Source organism: Pteropus vampyrus, unplaced genomic scaffold, assembly GCF_000151845.1.
Source record: "Pteropus vampyrus isolate Shadow unplaced genomic scaffold, Pvam_2.0 Scaffold80, whole genome shotgun sequence".
Classification (NCBI taxonomy): Eukaryota; Metazoa; Chordata; class Mammalia; order Chiroptera; family Pteropodidae; genus Pteropus; species Pteropus vampyrus.
In genome coordinates, this window is record NW_011888861.1 from 731,397 (window position 1) to 748,071 (window position 16,675).

The window sequence follows — 16,675 nt, forward strand, 5'->3', positions numbered from 1 at the left end:
TTGGCTATGGGAGTTGGGATGAAAGTCAGTTTGGTTTAGCAAGCCAAGGAACTGGAGGTTTGATAGACTGTTCTCCTAAACAGTGAAGCTTCCCCGTTGAATTTGAGGATGTGAGGTGACAGAGAAAAAAATTGTGTGGTACCTAAGCTCTCTAGGCCGGTGTAGTTGGTAGATTCTGACAATGTGAAGGACCAGAGAGGGTGTGACCCGCTAGGAGGCACACAGCCAGCTGCTCTGCAGGCAGCATCTCAATGTAAGGAGTCTGGGTAGAATCAGGAAGGAGGGAAGGTTTTATATAAGGATGGTGGAAGAAACATGTTCCAAAGCAGCAATGGGGAGTCGGAAAAAGCAGTGACTTTCTTCTCTCTACTTGCCCTGCCCCCTGCTGAATGATAAAATGTGAAAGAAAATGCCTAGAGGCCAACAGTTCTCTTACTAAGCTAAGAATGAAAGGAGAGAGTTGGGAAGGCTCTGATGTTTTTGAGTGCAGCAGTGGGAGGGCTTAGAGAAGGTCAGCAGTGGGAAGATGAGTCAGCATGGAGGAGTAGAAAGTCAGGAGCCGCACATGGCTGCAAGTTGAGAAGTGGACCTGGCATGCTGGCCCTGAGAGTCTAGGATGAGTGGGAGGGTTCTAGGCAGGTAGGGGTGCATCCCCTGGGGTCGCAGAGATCTGATAAGGCCACAGGCATTTTGGTCTTTCCTGGGGCCACACAACATCGAAGGGTAAGATGTGTTGAGGACAACACTGTGAGGTATAAACCCAAAATTCCACAGAATTGAGAGGAAAGGGCTGGTGGAGTTGGGGACCATCCCTTAGGCCAGCTCTGTAAGACTCGTGCACAGAGAACAAGAGGATGAGCAGTCTCCATTCTAGTAGACCCTGGATGATTCCAGCCCGTCTGGAAAGTGCTCCCTGGTGTCACGATCTGGTGGCTTGATTTGGCAGTAATTGAAGGGAGGGCAGAGAAAGTGGAAGTGTAGCCCTATACTTCCTGGCATTTCAAGAAGAAGCCTAGCGGGTCCTGTAGCTTTAGCCTTCCTGTTGTGGAGCAAGAGGTGCCCTTCACAACTTGGCCTCAGTTTACCTGTTTGGTTTATTGATACCCAAACTTCTATGTATTGAATGCTTATGCTATCAGGCACTCAGACAGCTACACTGCATACATTATCTCATCTACAGTCATGTGCCACATACTGAGGTTTTGGTGTCAACAGCCGTGGTCTTATAAGATTATAATGGAGCCCCCAAATTCCTATCTCCTAGTGACTTTGTAGCCATTGTAATGTCATAGTGTAATGTATTACTCACGTGTTGTGATTCCAGAATAAAGAAACCTACTGCGATGCCAGTCATATACAAGTACAGCACGTACAATTATATACAGTACATACTGTTTGATAATGATAATAAACTACAGTGTTAACTGGTTTATGTATTTAATATACTGCACTTATTGTTACTTTAGAGTGTACTTTTCTACTTGTAAAGAAAAAGCTTGCTGTAGAACGGTATGCCTCATCCACATTGTGTTTATCATATCTCTTGAGTGCATCATTTTTCTTGTGCTTGATTCAACCTCGTGCTGTACAGTAACGTGCTGTACAGACTTGTAGCCTAAGAGCACTAGGCTATACCACATAGTCTAGGGTTGTGTAAGTGCACTCTACGATGTTCGCACAACGGAGAAATCACCTAACAATGCGTTTCTCAGAATGGGTCCTCATTGGTACATGGTGTATGACTGTATTTGCTTATTGAACACTGTATGCCAAATATTGAGCTAGAATGGGGATACAGAGATTAATGAGGATCTGTACCTTCTGGGAGATAAACCTGTAAGCACTGATTAACTATCGTATTACCTGTAAACCTGGTATTATACATGCTCGATGCGCCTGTGGACATGTGCACATGCCATTGTCTGAGGACACAGGGCCTCAGCACCTGTGGGCCTGTCCTGGGAGGGTGCTGGGAAGACTTCCTGGGAGCTGCTGCTTTAGAAGGAGAAGGGGAAAGTGCTGGGGTGGGGCCAGGCAGGACAGGCAGAATATTCCAGGAAGAGGAAGCTGTTTGAACAAAGGTACTGAGACTGGAGAAGAGATGAACATTCTTTGTGGGTAGTGACTAAGGATGAATTTGAGTTATGTTTGTATGTTTAGTACGAAGTAGGAACTAAATTAATGTTTGTTGGATTGAAATGGAATTTAATTTACATTCTTGCGTTGAAATGAATGACTAAATTAAGATAAAATTGGGAGACAGTTCTTTTTACTAACTGGTTAGACCTGTTTATTATGGAACTTGCATTACAGATTGAATAGTTCTAATTTCTGATTTGAAAGTTAATTGTCCAATTTCTGATAGCTAAATGTTAATCTTGTGTTGTTTAAATATTAACCCATTCCCATTTTTATTATGTGGAGTTGATGTATTCATCACATGCGGTTATAAGTGCAGATATTAATATCATTTTTGGACCAATTGTCTCAGGTTTATGTGAACAACATGCAGAAATTTCTTTTAGCAGTTGAAAGTCAACACATATACAAGGTGCCATGTATCCAAGCCCTCCTGAGTACTGTGCAGCAGGGCCTCCAAATTGCACTTATGAAGAAAATTTCATGAAAAGATTATATTTAAGGAGATACATTCTGGAAATATATTTTGTAGCAGCAACTTGTTAAAAAAATTCAGAATGTGTAATTTAATAACAGTGTTTGGTTGCATGATTTTCAGAAGCTTTCTGTTTTAAGTAAGTCAACCCTTTTAGTATACAAGATAAAGGGAAAACTTGCTTCAGTCTTAATAACAATTTCTGGTAGTTTTGCCAGAATAGCACAAGGCTGGAGAGTAATCAGTTGGGAAAGTAACTTCAAGTAGTTTATACTAATTAAACATATGCTTTATTAAAAAACTGCTATCCCTTTGGGCTTAAGAAACGTCACCATCTACCACAGATGAACTCATTTATACATTAACCCATTTGTAATGTGTGTTTTAGTTATCCAGAAACTGTGTACTTGGTGAAGCATTTACCGACTTTGTACTAGTGGAGCTCTGCTTATAACTTTTTAAAAATATCAGTGGTTAGTCTTTTATGAGTTACCACTGATCTGATTTTGCGGTAATGGTTTTGAAAGTTCACAGTAACATTAAGGCAGTTTTAGTGTTGAATAAAGATATCTGGGCCCATAGAGCTGGAATTTCCCAGCCATCATACCATTACAAATATTCCATTCTCAGGTTTATTTACCATAATAACAACACAGAGCTCAGGTTCTAGTCGAGTTGAAAAAGAGCAAGGGTACATTTGAAAAGTTTTGGTTCAGGTGGTTCTAAATTCTTATTTCAAACAAGTAATTTAAAAAGGCGGTGGTTTGTTTTATTACCTCCACACCTTTCCCTTTTGTCTCATTCATCGTTCTGTATCTCCAATTCGAAACAGTCAACCAAAGTACACAGCAAAAGGTTGCTAAGGCATACAGGAAGTTGCTAAATTCAAAAGTCATTTTGTGAAATTTCTTGAAGTGGTTTAACTGTGAGTGTCACTGGGTTGAGACAGGTTTGTTCCAAAGACTTTTTTCTCCTGGTGTTATTTTTGCTCTGTCTTTGTTTTTATTTTATTTTATTTATTTAAAATTTTTATTTACCTATTTTAATTTAAAATTTAAAAAAATTAAAATTTTTGGTTTTTATTTTGTATAAATACAATTTAAAAGATTATTTTTTTCTGACAAGTAGCTTATTTACTTAGAATCAAAATCACAAGACAGAAAAGGGGACAGAAAAGGGGATATAATGAAAGGCCAGTCTCTTCCTCCACTTTCTCCCCGATGCCCATATCCCCTCCTCAGTGGAATCCAATGGCATCCTTTTAGCAATAGGCTATGCACACATGCAAACAGAATTGTTTTGTCTTTTTTGTAACACGAGTGATAGTGTGTGGTTCTACTCCTCGCCTTTTTTTTTTTTGGTAAACTTAACAGCGTCTCTTAGGGATTGATTCATATCTGCACAGAGCTCTTGTGACATTTGACTTCCTCTCTGCCTTTCCTGGGAGCTCTCTTTCTGTGCTTCTAGGAACTGCCTTGTCATTTAGCGAAAGCTGAAAATGCTGCTGGTGGTGGGTTGGGGGACTGGAAAGGGGTCTTCCTATGATGGCACCGCCTCCTCTGTTCACATTCCCCAGGAATACAGAGGGCAGGGGGTGTCACCATGGCATATATGGGGGGGTTAGCACTGAGCTCTGGGAGGCATAGACTGGGGTTTGTTCCCAGTTTCCCCTCTGATGAAGAGAAGTACGCTCTGGCTTAGGCATGAAGACATTAAAGATTCCCACGTCCCCTCTGTCTCAGGGGTGAAAGTAGCTCTGCCTCTAACTAGCTTGGTCTCCAGAATTCTTGGTGTCCACATCTGGTGGAAAAGATGCTCTTTCAGACTTATTTGGCTCTAAAATTCTGTGATTCTAAGCAGCAAAGAAGGTTTGATTTTTGATTGTAAAGAAACACCGTTTGAGGGGAAAGCCCAGAAACCATGACTCCTTTCCACTTTTCATAGCTAAAAGGGTTGTGTCTGATTTTACTTTCTTGTTTTTTTTTCCAATGAAATGTGTGCATTTGCTGCTTGTTGTCTGAAGTGATTTTATCTTCGGGGCTCTGGAATCTTCTCTCTTCTTTCACCCCCCTCCTTATTGGAGTAAGATCAGAATTTGGGTGCTTTATTCTGGAAAAAAGACCACATAGAGAAGAGCTTCTATTTCTTGTCTACTAGGGTTGTTGAGGTGTTTTTATTCCTTTCTGTAAAAGATAATTGCCCATTTTTCTCCAAACAATGTGTTAACTTGCCTGCAGGCTATTTAGCAAAAGGGAAGCAAATCAACATTTATATGAAATTGTATTCAGAGAGCCATTTTATACAAATGTTGAGAGAAAGACAAAATGGTTTTTTTTCTTTTAATCTTTGGGGCCTGGAGGTGGAGTTTACAAAAAAGGTATAATAGTATAAGACTATTATAACATTTATTTTTGTAATCTCAGCCATATCGAGTTAACATTTACCTCAGTTTTATAGTTAGTTAGCTTTATTGAGTTTCAAAAGATAAGTTGACTTATGTGTTTTTTATCTTTCTACTGAAGTATTTAGAATGTCTTTTTATATATCTTTATCTGATGGCCAGTTCTGTTATCTTAGTTTAGAAGAAGGGCAGAATGAAGCTGTAAACTAAAAAAAAAATCATCTCATCAAGATTTAAGGTGGGGCTCTATTTCATCAAAGTAACGCATAATGAATTACAACTGTGCGTCTTAGCTAATTGAAATTGCAGAGAGAATTTGAAGGCAGGTAGAGGATTGTAAAATGATTTAGAAATTAGCCACTTATGAGTTTCTGTGAGGGCTGGAAAGCTATCTCTTGTGTACTTAGCAACCGTCAAACATTTATTAGAGTAATATGTGTCTAGATTTGATTCTCTGTTGCCAGTTTCTAGAAAAATTGGAGAAGTTAAAAAAGAACAAGAAAAATGGTTATAAGAGCAGCTACACTGTAGATTGCTAAACAAAAGTAAATGCACTTGAATAAAAGAGTTGACTAAAGATGTAGCCAGCAATGAGTACCGTAAAATGCTGGTTAGGTAACCATAAATGAGGTAGCAGCCGATACATCTCATTTCCTGAAGAAGGCCTTGAACTCGAGGGTCCTGGAAAGTTCCTTTGTTGTGTTATTTTGTAATTAGCCCTCCTTAGTGCAAGTGAAAATACCAAGGGTCTCCCCAGCATTTTCAGAAACAACTTACACATCTTTTAAAGACTGCCTTTTGTTTCATAATAGATAGGTCACATTCTTTGATAATTAAGAAAAAAAAAAAACCCTTTTATTTTGGAATAATTTAAGATTTACAGAAAAGTTGTAATGATAGTATTAAGAGTAGTTATACATGCCTCACCCAGTTTCCCCCGATGTCAACATCTTACCATGGTGTATTTGTCAACACTAAAACTAAAAATCAACACCGATATTTAGCTATTAAATAAATTGCAGACTTTTTGTATTTCACCAATTTTCCTATTAATGTTCTCTTTCTATTTTAGGATCCCGTACCTTACAATTCACCCATCTAAAGTGTACAATTTAGTGTTTTTTTAGGATATCTACAAGGTTGTCACACACTAACTCCAGAATATTTTTGTCCCCCCTGAAAGAAACCTTGGACTATTAGTAGTTCCCACTTCTCCTCAAATCCCACCTGCCTCCTTCTCCCCCTGCCCCCAGACCTGGCAACAACTAATCTATTTTCTCTTTGGTAATTTTCATGCCGTTGTACTTTATCTGTGGGAATATTTAGAGACCTGGATTTAAAGCACAAGTCTTTAGAGAGAGTTTGCCTTTCCTCCTGCTGGGGCACTTGTACTCTCAACCAGGCTTGCTGAAATTGCATTTTCTGCTTTGTATTTTTCCCCCCTGTGTTTTGGCCATACAGGGCATGTGAACGCAGGCCTCCAAACTCTCATTCTCAGGGGAGTCTTTGTACATTTTGTCTCTCTTCCCAGAGCCAAGGGCCATGTAAACACATATCCCACTGTCTCTGTCTGTGGGGAGGGCCTTTTTCCCTAGTGAGGTGATGCCTTTCAGAAGTTTAGAAGGGGTCCTGGCTTCAAGACACGTCTTAGCTTTACACACAGCCTCTAATTCTTCCTTATACCTCTCCTTTTCCCGGCCTGTTTTGTATCTATTGCCCAAGTTCTAGTCTACCTGGATGGGCGTATGTCCCAGGGCAAATACCAGCTCCGGGGCGCTTGCATCTCTGATTTCTGCTTTCTTGCATTTCTAACTTCTGAGAAATTTTCTTACTTTTCCAACAGTTTAGATATACATGAAAATAATCAAGCATATCAATATAAACTCACGTTTATCTTATATAGATATAGGTGATTACATGTGGGAGTATTTATAGATATGTGTATATTCAAGGATTAATATACACACGTATAATTCCTTGCTCTGTCAGCTGAGAGGGTCTATAAGGAGTGACATTCCATTAGTAATGAATTCACCTACATTTAGATCTTGGTTTCTTATACCTTTCTCCAATAAAAGTTTCTAAGGCCCCTTGGAGAAATGGCTGATTCTGGGACAGGGGCAGGAAATATACAAAAATGAGCCTGCAGTATTTTGTAGTTCCAGAAAGTAAAGAAGTACAAAAACAAAAATAAGAACAGCAACTCATAATAATGAGAGTGTGTCAAATGGACATAGGAGCCAAGTGAAAGAGCTTCCAATGGCCAGAGCTGGAACAATTTGAGCATTAAAATAGTGTTAGATTATAGAAGTATAGATTAAAGAAGTATAAATTATAGATTTATAGTCTATAGATTATAAAAGTATTAGATTATAAGCCAGGGTATAAAATAACATCCATGAGTTCACACTATTATAAATAAGTAATTGAATAAGTAAATAAATGGAGAAATATAGACAAATCTACCTGTACAAGAATTCCAAATAATTCATGTAGATACTCCTCCTTCAAGGAGGCAAACCATAACTCTCCATTCCTTAAATGTGAGCTGTGCGTTCAAGACTTCCTTCCAAAGAGGACAGTGTAGAAAAGGGAAGGTGGGGAGAGTAACGACAGTGGAGGAATCTAACAAATATGACCTCAGTCAAATGATCAAGGTCAACATCAACAGCGAAAATTATATTGATAGTGTATTACCCTTAATACAATGTGGTGAAAAGGACACTTCTGTGATCTTCCTCCTCCAAACCTGTAATCTCTGTCTAATTTTGAAAAAGCATCAGACAAATCCCAGTGAGAGAGTATACACAGAATATCTGACCAGTACTTCTCAAAATTCTCAAGGTCATCAAAATAAGTAAAGTCTAAGAAAACGTCGTAACCAACAGGAGCCTAAGGAGACATGACAACTAAATGTAAGATGGTATCCTGGATGGGATCTCGGAACAGAAAAAGGGCGTTAGGTAAAAACTAAGGAAATCTGAAAAAAGTATGGGCTTTAATTAATACTGGTGTATCAACACTGGTTCATTAACTGTGGCAAATGAACGATGAGATGTAAGAGGAAACTGTGGACTATATGAGGACTCTACTATCTTTGCAATTTTTCTGTAAATCTAAAACTTTTAAAAAGTAAAGTTTACTTAAAAACTGACGCCTTTTAATTTTCATCTAGGATCATTAGTTGTGCTGTATCTGTGGAGCTCGAGCCTACCATATTGTCAGAAATGGACGTTGGGATGAGTATGTTTTTAGAGAAATTTCTAGTCAGAGGAATGGAAAGAAAACATATAATTACACTAGTATGTGTTCATGCTTTAGAATTTACTTTTTGCTCGGAAGTTTGATTTATTAAAATTTTTGCATGCATCTAAGTCACTTTCAGTAAAATTGTAAAAGACTTTTGGTTCACCCTGAATCCTCAGGCTCTTCATCAGGTAATTTTCATGAATGAATAGTTGTTTAATAAGTTAGATATTTCTCTCCCCATAACATCGAACAGTAGAACCACCCCCCTCCATTCATTTACCACTGTGCACTGAGATATTTCCTCATTAAGTTTTGACCTTTGGAAATGCTATTCTGCCTTTCAATTCTCCACTTAACAGAACAATTCTAAGTGCATGTTGTGTAATCCATAAGAATCCATGAAAAAATCTGCTTGTAAGGAATGCTGGAGCACTAGCCGTATACTTTTAAAGTAGACCAAATTTCAGACCCAGGCTGTGTAATTGACATTGGGTTTCCTTCTGAGATCTGTCCTGTGAACTCACTCTGGGAAGAATTCTGGAATAGGATTGAGAAAAGCGGGGTTCTAGGCTTAGAGCCAGTGTTTATTATCTGTGTGACCTTGGACAAGCTATTTAAACTTTCCGAGCCTGATTCCTTATTTATAAAGTGAGATAATAAATACCTATGTTAAGTGGTAGTTGTGAATATCAAATGAGGTAGGTGATCCATGGGGGAGATTTTAGTAAACTATTTAGTAAACATGTAGATATTGTTTGCTATTATTTCCTCATCGTCAGCCCCATCACATTTTTGAAGCCGATTGGGAAAAGGGCTTCATTGTTATAGTGCTGAACTTAAGCAATGTGCATTTTCTGTCTTGCAGAAGTTTACTTTCTAGTGGTCTAAGCCGAGCAACTGTCTTACTCCATTGAAACATCTTGGGTTTAAACATGTTCTTGGGACTACCATAATGAATGGATACTTGAGCAATCGGGTGGGTGTGGGTGGTTTGTAGAGGGGAAGTTGGGTTTTCAGTTAGCATATGGTGAAGAGAAAGAAAAAACTCTGACTTTGGAGATGCTAGGGGATGAAGGGAGTTAGGTAGGATACTTCAGGAAAAGACAGTAGAAGAAGACAGTAAGTAAAGGCATGGACACAGAATGAAAGAAAACTTTTACTGACTGTAGTGAAATGGGAGGATGGAGATCTAAGCTGAATTGCAAGTAAGTTTAGTGTACCTGGGAAGTGTGCAAGAACCTTGCAAAGGAATGATTCTTTTTATCAGGTAAACATTGCTTCTCATCGCCTGAAGTGCTGGGGTTGTTACTTTGGGTGTGTTCACAGCCACCAGAGTGGTTTTGCCTGTGGGACCACTTTTAAAAAATCAGCTGTCTTCTGTAGCAGAAATTGAGACTTTTTTTTTTTTTTTTTTTATTAATCAGCCAGTTGGGTATGTAAAAGATGTAACTTCTTTCTGTCTCTTCCAATGAAAAGGAAAATACAGCTTAATTCTTGAGGAGTTATGGGCCATAGGTGTCTTTATTTATTCTATCATATGACAGTATATCTGGTCATATGACCTTCAACTTCTGGTCATAGTGCTAATTGAGCTATAAATAAAAATGTCTATAATGAGTACTTCCTATATACTGTACTAAACACTCCATATGAATCATCTAAGCCACACAACAACCCTACGTGGTAAGAAATAATATTCCCCTGTAAAAAAACTGGGACTCTTAAACACTTGTGTAGGATCCCATGGCTGGCCAGCGGTTGAGCCAGGATATGGACCCAGTAAGTTTGGGTTCCCACCCTAGACTATTTATCTACTCTTGTATTTTATGCTTAAGGGCATCAAGTGCAGCCTCAAAGTAGGGATGATTCCAAGAATATTTGGTTAAATCTGGGAATAAACCATAATACAAAGCAGTTTTGCATCTGCCGTCTGGCTTGTCCAATGTGGTAAAATGAGCCAGGGAATGTATTTTGCTCTCCTGTCCGTAGCAGGTGATGCTGTGGAAGGGTAGGTGGTGATAGCAGTCTACTCTGTGTTGGGCAAGTCACAACTTCCCAAGTGTTTAGTGCTGGGTGTCAGCTTTTAAGAGGGACATTAGCAAACTGAAGTATAGCTGAAAGAAGGTGAACAGTAAAGTATGCAGCCTTGAACCTAGTGTATAGAAGGAGAAATTGTTGAAGGAAGAGGAAGTGTTTAACTTAAGAAAAGCTTTAGAGATACTATGATAGTTTTCAGATAGTTGAAGAGTATAATTATGCTGTGTCCTCAACAGACAGAAACTTTAGGGAAATAGGTTTCAATCCATTATAAAGTTCCTTATTGATGAGAGTTTTGGAGATAAAAGAATTGGTCACCCTTGCAGCTCATGAGTACCCCATCCCTGGCGGTTTTCAAGCAGAAGCTGTATGGTAATGATTCCCAATGACCCTCTTCCTTCCTGATGTCCCTACCTGTGCCTTGAGTTCTGTTCCTCATCTAACAGCCATAGGAGAGGAGGCATCTGAGAAATGCAAAGAGAAAGGCTTACAGAAATGACCGATACATTCAGTTATAGATTAACTACATCCTACGGATCTCTGAATGGCCTTCTGGAAACTCTTGTCACACCTACAAGAGAAACGATCTGTAAATAGATAGGACTGGTGGTCCTGGAATTCCTACCCACTTGCAGCCCCGACCCGAAACTCCCCCTCCCCATTCTGAGTCAGGAGGTGCACGTAGAACTTCAGACAAAGGAATCACAGGACACTGCAGAGGTATATAAGCTGTAAGAAATCTAACCAAGGGGAATTCATGCTTTGGTGTTGTTAAGCCCCACGTGCTCCGCTGGCAATAAATTCTCCTTCCTCTAACAAATTTGTCTGAGCATCCAAATTCCTCCATTGGGTGTCGCTTCCTGCAACAGCCAGTCCACACCAATTGTTATTTTAGTATTAACTGACAAATAGGTCAGTGGTTTAAGGAGCAGCCTTTCTTAATGAGCATTTAAAGATAAAAAGATCCCTAAATGTTAAGCAGTAGAGGAATCGTTAGATTAAATTGTAGTAAATTCAAGCTATGGAATCATATACAGGTATTAGAGAAAATGAGATCAATTAAAAAATGTAAATCATATTGAGTAAAAGAGCATATTGCAGAACAGGGTGTATATTATGCTCCTATTTAAATTTAAAAAATGCTCTATCTATTTATCTAGTTATGGAATGATACCAAAGTGTAGCTAGCAGTCACAGTGGCCTTAACCCTTTTAACAATTACCCAAATTACTGGGGAGCATGAAGAAAACTTTAACTTTTTGATTTTCACATCCGTATTTTTTAAAAATTAACATGGTATTTTGGTATTTAAAAACTTGAAAGAACTTCAAGACCTAAAGGTATGAAGTACTTGTACAAACTATCAGGTGGTCTGGGGCCATCCCAGTCTGAAAGCCAATAGAGTTGCGGAAGGACATATAAGAAGAGAGAGAAGATAGAGTTTTACAAACTTGGCATCCTGAATATCTTGGCAAAAGGGACTTTGACAGGAATGGGGAAACTAGAAACAGGTTGACTAAGGAGATGAAATAATGACATCTGCTTGAGCAGGATTTCAAAAAAAAAAAAAAAAAAATGCCCAGAAGGCAGTATGAGACTTGAGAGATCAGAGAGTTGAGGAAATGGAGATTTGGAAATCATCTGCATTTGGGGGTGGATAGAAAAGAAATGAACTTAGGGAGGAGATGAGCAGAGACTGCCCTGGTGAACATTCCCTGTTGAGTGTGCTTGGAGGAGCCCAAAGAGAGGGCAGCATTAGAAAGATAATTTAGAGTATGAGCATGGAAATGGGGTGGTTGGGATGTTTCAGGGCCCTGAATGGAGGAAGGGGGTTGAAATTTTTTGAAAAAATAGTTTCTGGGGATGGTGGAGAAGGCAGTTTTAGAAAAGTGGTGAAGAGGGCAAACTGCAGAGTTTAGTAGGAGAGAATGAGGTAGGGGGAAATGGGCATAGCATAGACAGCTCACAAGAGAAATCTGATGACTTCAAAGAAGAGAGACAAGAGGCAATGGCAGGGAGGGCCATGGGGAGGTTTGTTTTTGTTTTTAAAGATAGATGGTAGTTGTCAATGTGTGAAGACAGAAATGAAGAAATCACAAAACCCTGGAGAAGAATCTGACAGAGACTTGGTACAGAATGGATTAAATGTGAGATGATGGGATCCGGCACTTGATCAACTGAGGACATCTGGAGAAGGTCCCCTCTCCACCCTGAAGGATGGGGGCGGGCTCAGTTCACTTCATGGTAGAGACCGGAAGAAATGTGGGGTGCTCCTGCTATATAGCATTGACTTTGGTTTGTCATTCAACTGAAGACTGCCTGTGAAAATGTGAAAATTAATTTACTCGTGTTTTTTCTTCAGAAAGAGCCAAGTAGATGAGAATGATCAAAAAGGTGGGATGAGCTCAACATGTCCAAAGGACCAAAGGTGCCTCAAAGTGTCCTTGATTTACAGCACTCTGTGACTGGCACAATCACCTGGGCAGCTGTTTCAACATAGGGATTCCTAGGACTCAGCCCTAATCTTTCTCAGTCAGAATTTCCTAAGAAGTCTCAGTCTAAGACTCTTAGAAAATCTAAAGACTCCATCTGCCCTCACAAGCTGCCTGGGATATGCTCGGGGGTCTTTAACAGGAACCATGACTTTCTAGAGCATAAATACTCTAAGGATTGTGTGAAGGTTTGAACATCCTTTAGGGACTTGATCTAAATTTTTGCTCACTTGGGAATTTCAAGTCTCTCATGTAGATTAGGCTACTTGCTATTTCCAAGACTGAGTCAGCCTTGGTTTGTGTGGGTACGTGTTTTGTTGTTTGCCATGCTTACTTAGCCTACCATGTGTTGTTCCAATGAAGACCGAGGCATGTCCTGAGCACCCTGGAATCCTTTTCTCTGGGTGCCATTCCAGTTCACAGGGCTGCCTCTTGTGCATGCCCCGTGGAGTGTTTCCATTGTGCTTTTAAACGTCGGCAGAAAACCACTGCTCTGTTGAAAGTTTCTTCTTTTCTTGACCCGACCAAAGGAAATTATTATTATTCTACTTCTCTTTCATATTAATTAATCCAGGAGTCTCTTAGTGATGTGACTCTCTTTTATTCTTTCTCTTCTTTGTCGAAAATATTGTTGAATTTCTCTTGGTTTCACAAATTGTTTTAAATTTGTAAACTAAGAATTTAGATCTATTTTCACAGGGGAAGAAGTGGAAAGAAGAAAGGGAGCTGAGCTCTTTGCGACCATAGTAGAAACTTGCCCTGGAGAACACTTCCCATTAAGTACATGTGGAAGAGCCATCTAGATGCTTGTGCTAGATGTGTTACACATATTTTCTTATGGAATTTTCAGAATTATCATAACAATCTTATTCCCTTCACATTTTACAGACAAGATCCAGGCTTGCCGAGATTAGATCACTTGTTCAGGGCCACCTAGGTAGCCAGTGGTACACTGGCTGTCTGACAGCAGAGTCCATGCTTTTTCCACTATGGCACTTTGCTTGCTACTTTGCTCAGATCTTCAGAAGTAATAAAATGTGGCCATGGTAAGAAGGCGAGACTTTAGAATTAAATGGTTAGAACAAACGGAGTTGCCACTGTTGTTGTTTAAACATCTTAGGCAGCCTAGGAATCTTCTCTCATGTCCTCAAGAGGATTTAATATTAATATCTGAATGAGCAAGTTGTGGTAGTCAAATATGTTTTAGAGGAATAAACATAGAAGGTTATTTTTATCCTGAAGATGTTTGAAATAAATGTTTCCAGCCAACTCGGTAAATAGTTTTATGATTGTATTTACAGGCTGCAGGTTTTGCCTAAAGCTGACTGGCTTATGCTTTGCTTTCCACATGTCAGAGTTTGGAACGTGTTAAATTAACTAGAAATTGATCATTGGGATTGACCCAAGGCTCTGTGGTTTTTCTTCTGAATTTCTGGTTAATTTATTTACTTTCAGAAGTAGATATTTTCTTTCTCATGTGGTTTTCCTAAGCCCCAGACACCCATATAGTTTTTGCCCTTTTACTTGTTCAAGGTGTGCCTTTGATAGAATATTCTATTTGTGCTTCTTCTTCAAAGGCTCCCTAGGGCTCTGCTCCAAAGAAATGGCATTTCAGGCTGATCTTCTTGACTCTCCACATTTAGACCCAGAAACCCTCAGGGAAGACTTGCCCAATAAACTTGATTCAAACAGCAAGTTCTTACCCATTACACAGGGTCACACTATCACTTCTATTTCTGTTTCTCATTTCTTCACCCTGGGCTTTAGGAAGTGTGATGAAATGCAAGACACATGAGTTTTTAAGTGCTTGGACCTAGAGAGAGAGGACACAGGAAATGGGTATGTCAGGAACATTGTTGAAAGTGGACTACTTGTTGGTACAGTCATTATGGAAACTGACGTGGAGTTTCCTCTCAAACTAAAATCAGAACTACCATATGATTCAGCAATTCCACTACACACACACACACACACACACACACACACTGAATCAAATCACTGTCTCCAAGAGATGTCTACACCCCCATGTTCATTGCAGTGTTATTCAAGTCCCTAAAGGATGTTCAAACCTCAAACCTTCACACAATAGAGTGTTTATGCTCTTTGATGGAGAGTAGATATAGAAAATATGAGACACACACACAGACACACACACAGTGGGATATTATTCAGCCGGAATAAAAAAGATATCCTGCCATTTGTGACAATGCAAATGAACCTTGGGAGTATTATCCTGAGTGTAATAAGTTGGATAGAGAAACACGATACGATATGATCTCACTTATATGTGGATTCTAGAAAAGCCAAACTCAGAAATGAAAAGTAGAATGTTGGTTACTAGGGTGTGTGTGTTGGGGGGAGGGGAGGGATGGGGAGATGTTGGTCAGATGGTAGAAACTTCGAGTTATAGAATAAATAAGCTCTGGGAATCTAATGTACAGCATGATGACTTAGTTAGCAATACTATGTTATATACTTGAAAGTTGCTGAGAGTAGATCTTATGTATGAACACAAAAAATAAAGTTAACTATAGGAGGTGATGGATATGTTAACCCTGTTGTGATAATCATTTCACAACATATATGCCTATCAAATCACCACATTGTAACCTTAAACTTACACAAATGTTTATAGGTCAATTGTATCTCAATAAAGCTGGAAAGAAAATTTTTAGGATGTGTGGAAATGCCCACAATCACATTGAAAAGTCCCAGCCTTGTTTCCAGGGGGACAAAAAAGATGGAATACCTGCAGATAAAGACATAACTGAAACTTTCAGCAAATTCCAGCCCTCTTACCCCCATTTCCATCCTTCCGGTGGTCTATTCATGCGAAGCAGTACTTACACGCAGACAGTCAGGCAGAGCTGGTGTTAAATACCTGCAAGGCCTTGGACAAGTCACTAACTCTGAGTTTTAGTCTTTTCATCTGTTAAGTGGAGATAATAATACTTGCCTCATAGGTTTGTTAAGAGGATGAAATGAAAAACTATAGAATGCTTGGATCATAGAGAATAAAGTTAATTTTTATTATCATGCGTTGGGCACTGTTCTGGGTGCTAGGCTTACAAAGATGAGTAAAACTCGTTCCCTGCATACAGAGAACTCAAACTTAGAATGCAGACACACGTACACATGCAAAATAATTGCAATTAATGTGTGGCAAATAAAATGTATAGGTGGAACAGTGGTCACACGGGGCAGATGCCTAGGCCAGTGTGTATGTGTGTCCAGGTGTGGGAATGAGGAGCCAGTTTCTGAGAGAAGGGTGATAGGTAGGGGGTGGGGGTAGAGCTGAAGGGCTTTAAGCCTGGAAGATACATGACTGGATTGTGTTCTCCTTAGTTCATTCAGTGGAAGATGGTTTGAGGAAGTACAGACGATTGTTTATCAGAAAATTTGGGGTGTTTCTAGACACACAGGGGCTAGTCCTCCTTCCAGAGATTGAGGCCTCTCAGCCATTGCTTAGTGATTGGGGTCCTACTCTCCAAGGGTAATTGCTCACCCTTGTCCACTTGCCTGTCAGTGTGGGCTTCCAGTATGGTCTATCCTACTCCAGGTTGTCATCAACTATTCTTTCCCCATCTGTTGTCAATGGCATCACCACAGACCATGTCCTGTCCTCCTCCTGTCCCCCACCCTCACCATCTGCTCAGTGGCCAGGGACACTGTGATCATCGGAGCTGGCTTTGCCAGCCAGGCTGGATTTCCTCAGCAGCACCAGCATTTGCATGTTCTCCCATGTACTCCCTTTGTGAGTGGGCCTGACACTGGATCTCTGCTTCTTCCTGCCTATCTTTCTGTGAGTTACTGGCTTGAGATCCCTGGATTGCTAAGATACTGTTCAACCTAAGGGGAAGTGACGTCAAAGATTTTGGAGCT

The 16,675-nt window shown here is 39.7% G+C and overlaps 1 protein-coding gene across 3 annotated transcripts in view; it reads left to right on the forward strand.

Annotated features, from left to right (window-relative positions):
* The window catches only part of MBOAT1 (membrane bound O-acyltransferase domain containing 1), a 116,906-nt gene that overhangs the window by 7,087 nt on the left and 93,144 nt on the right, over window positions 1-16,675 (forward strand). The window lies entirely within an intron of this gene.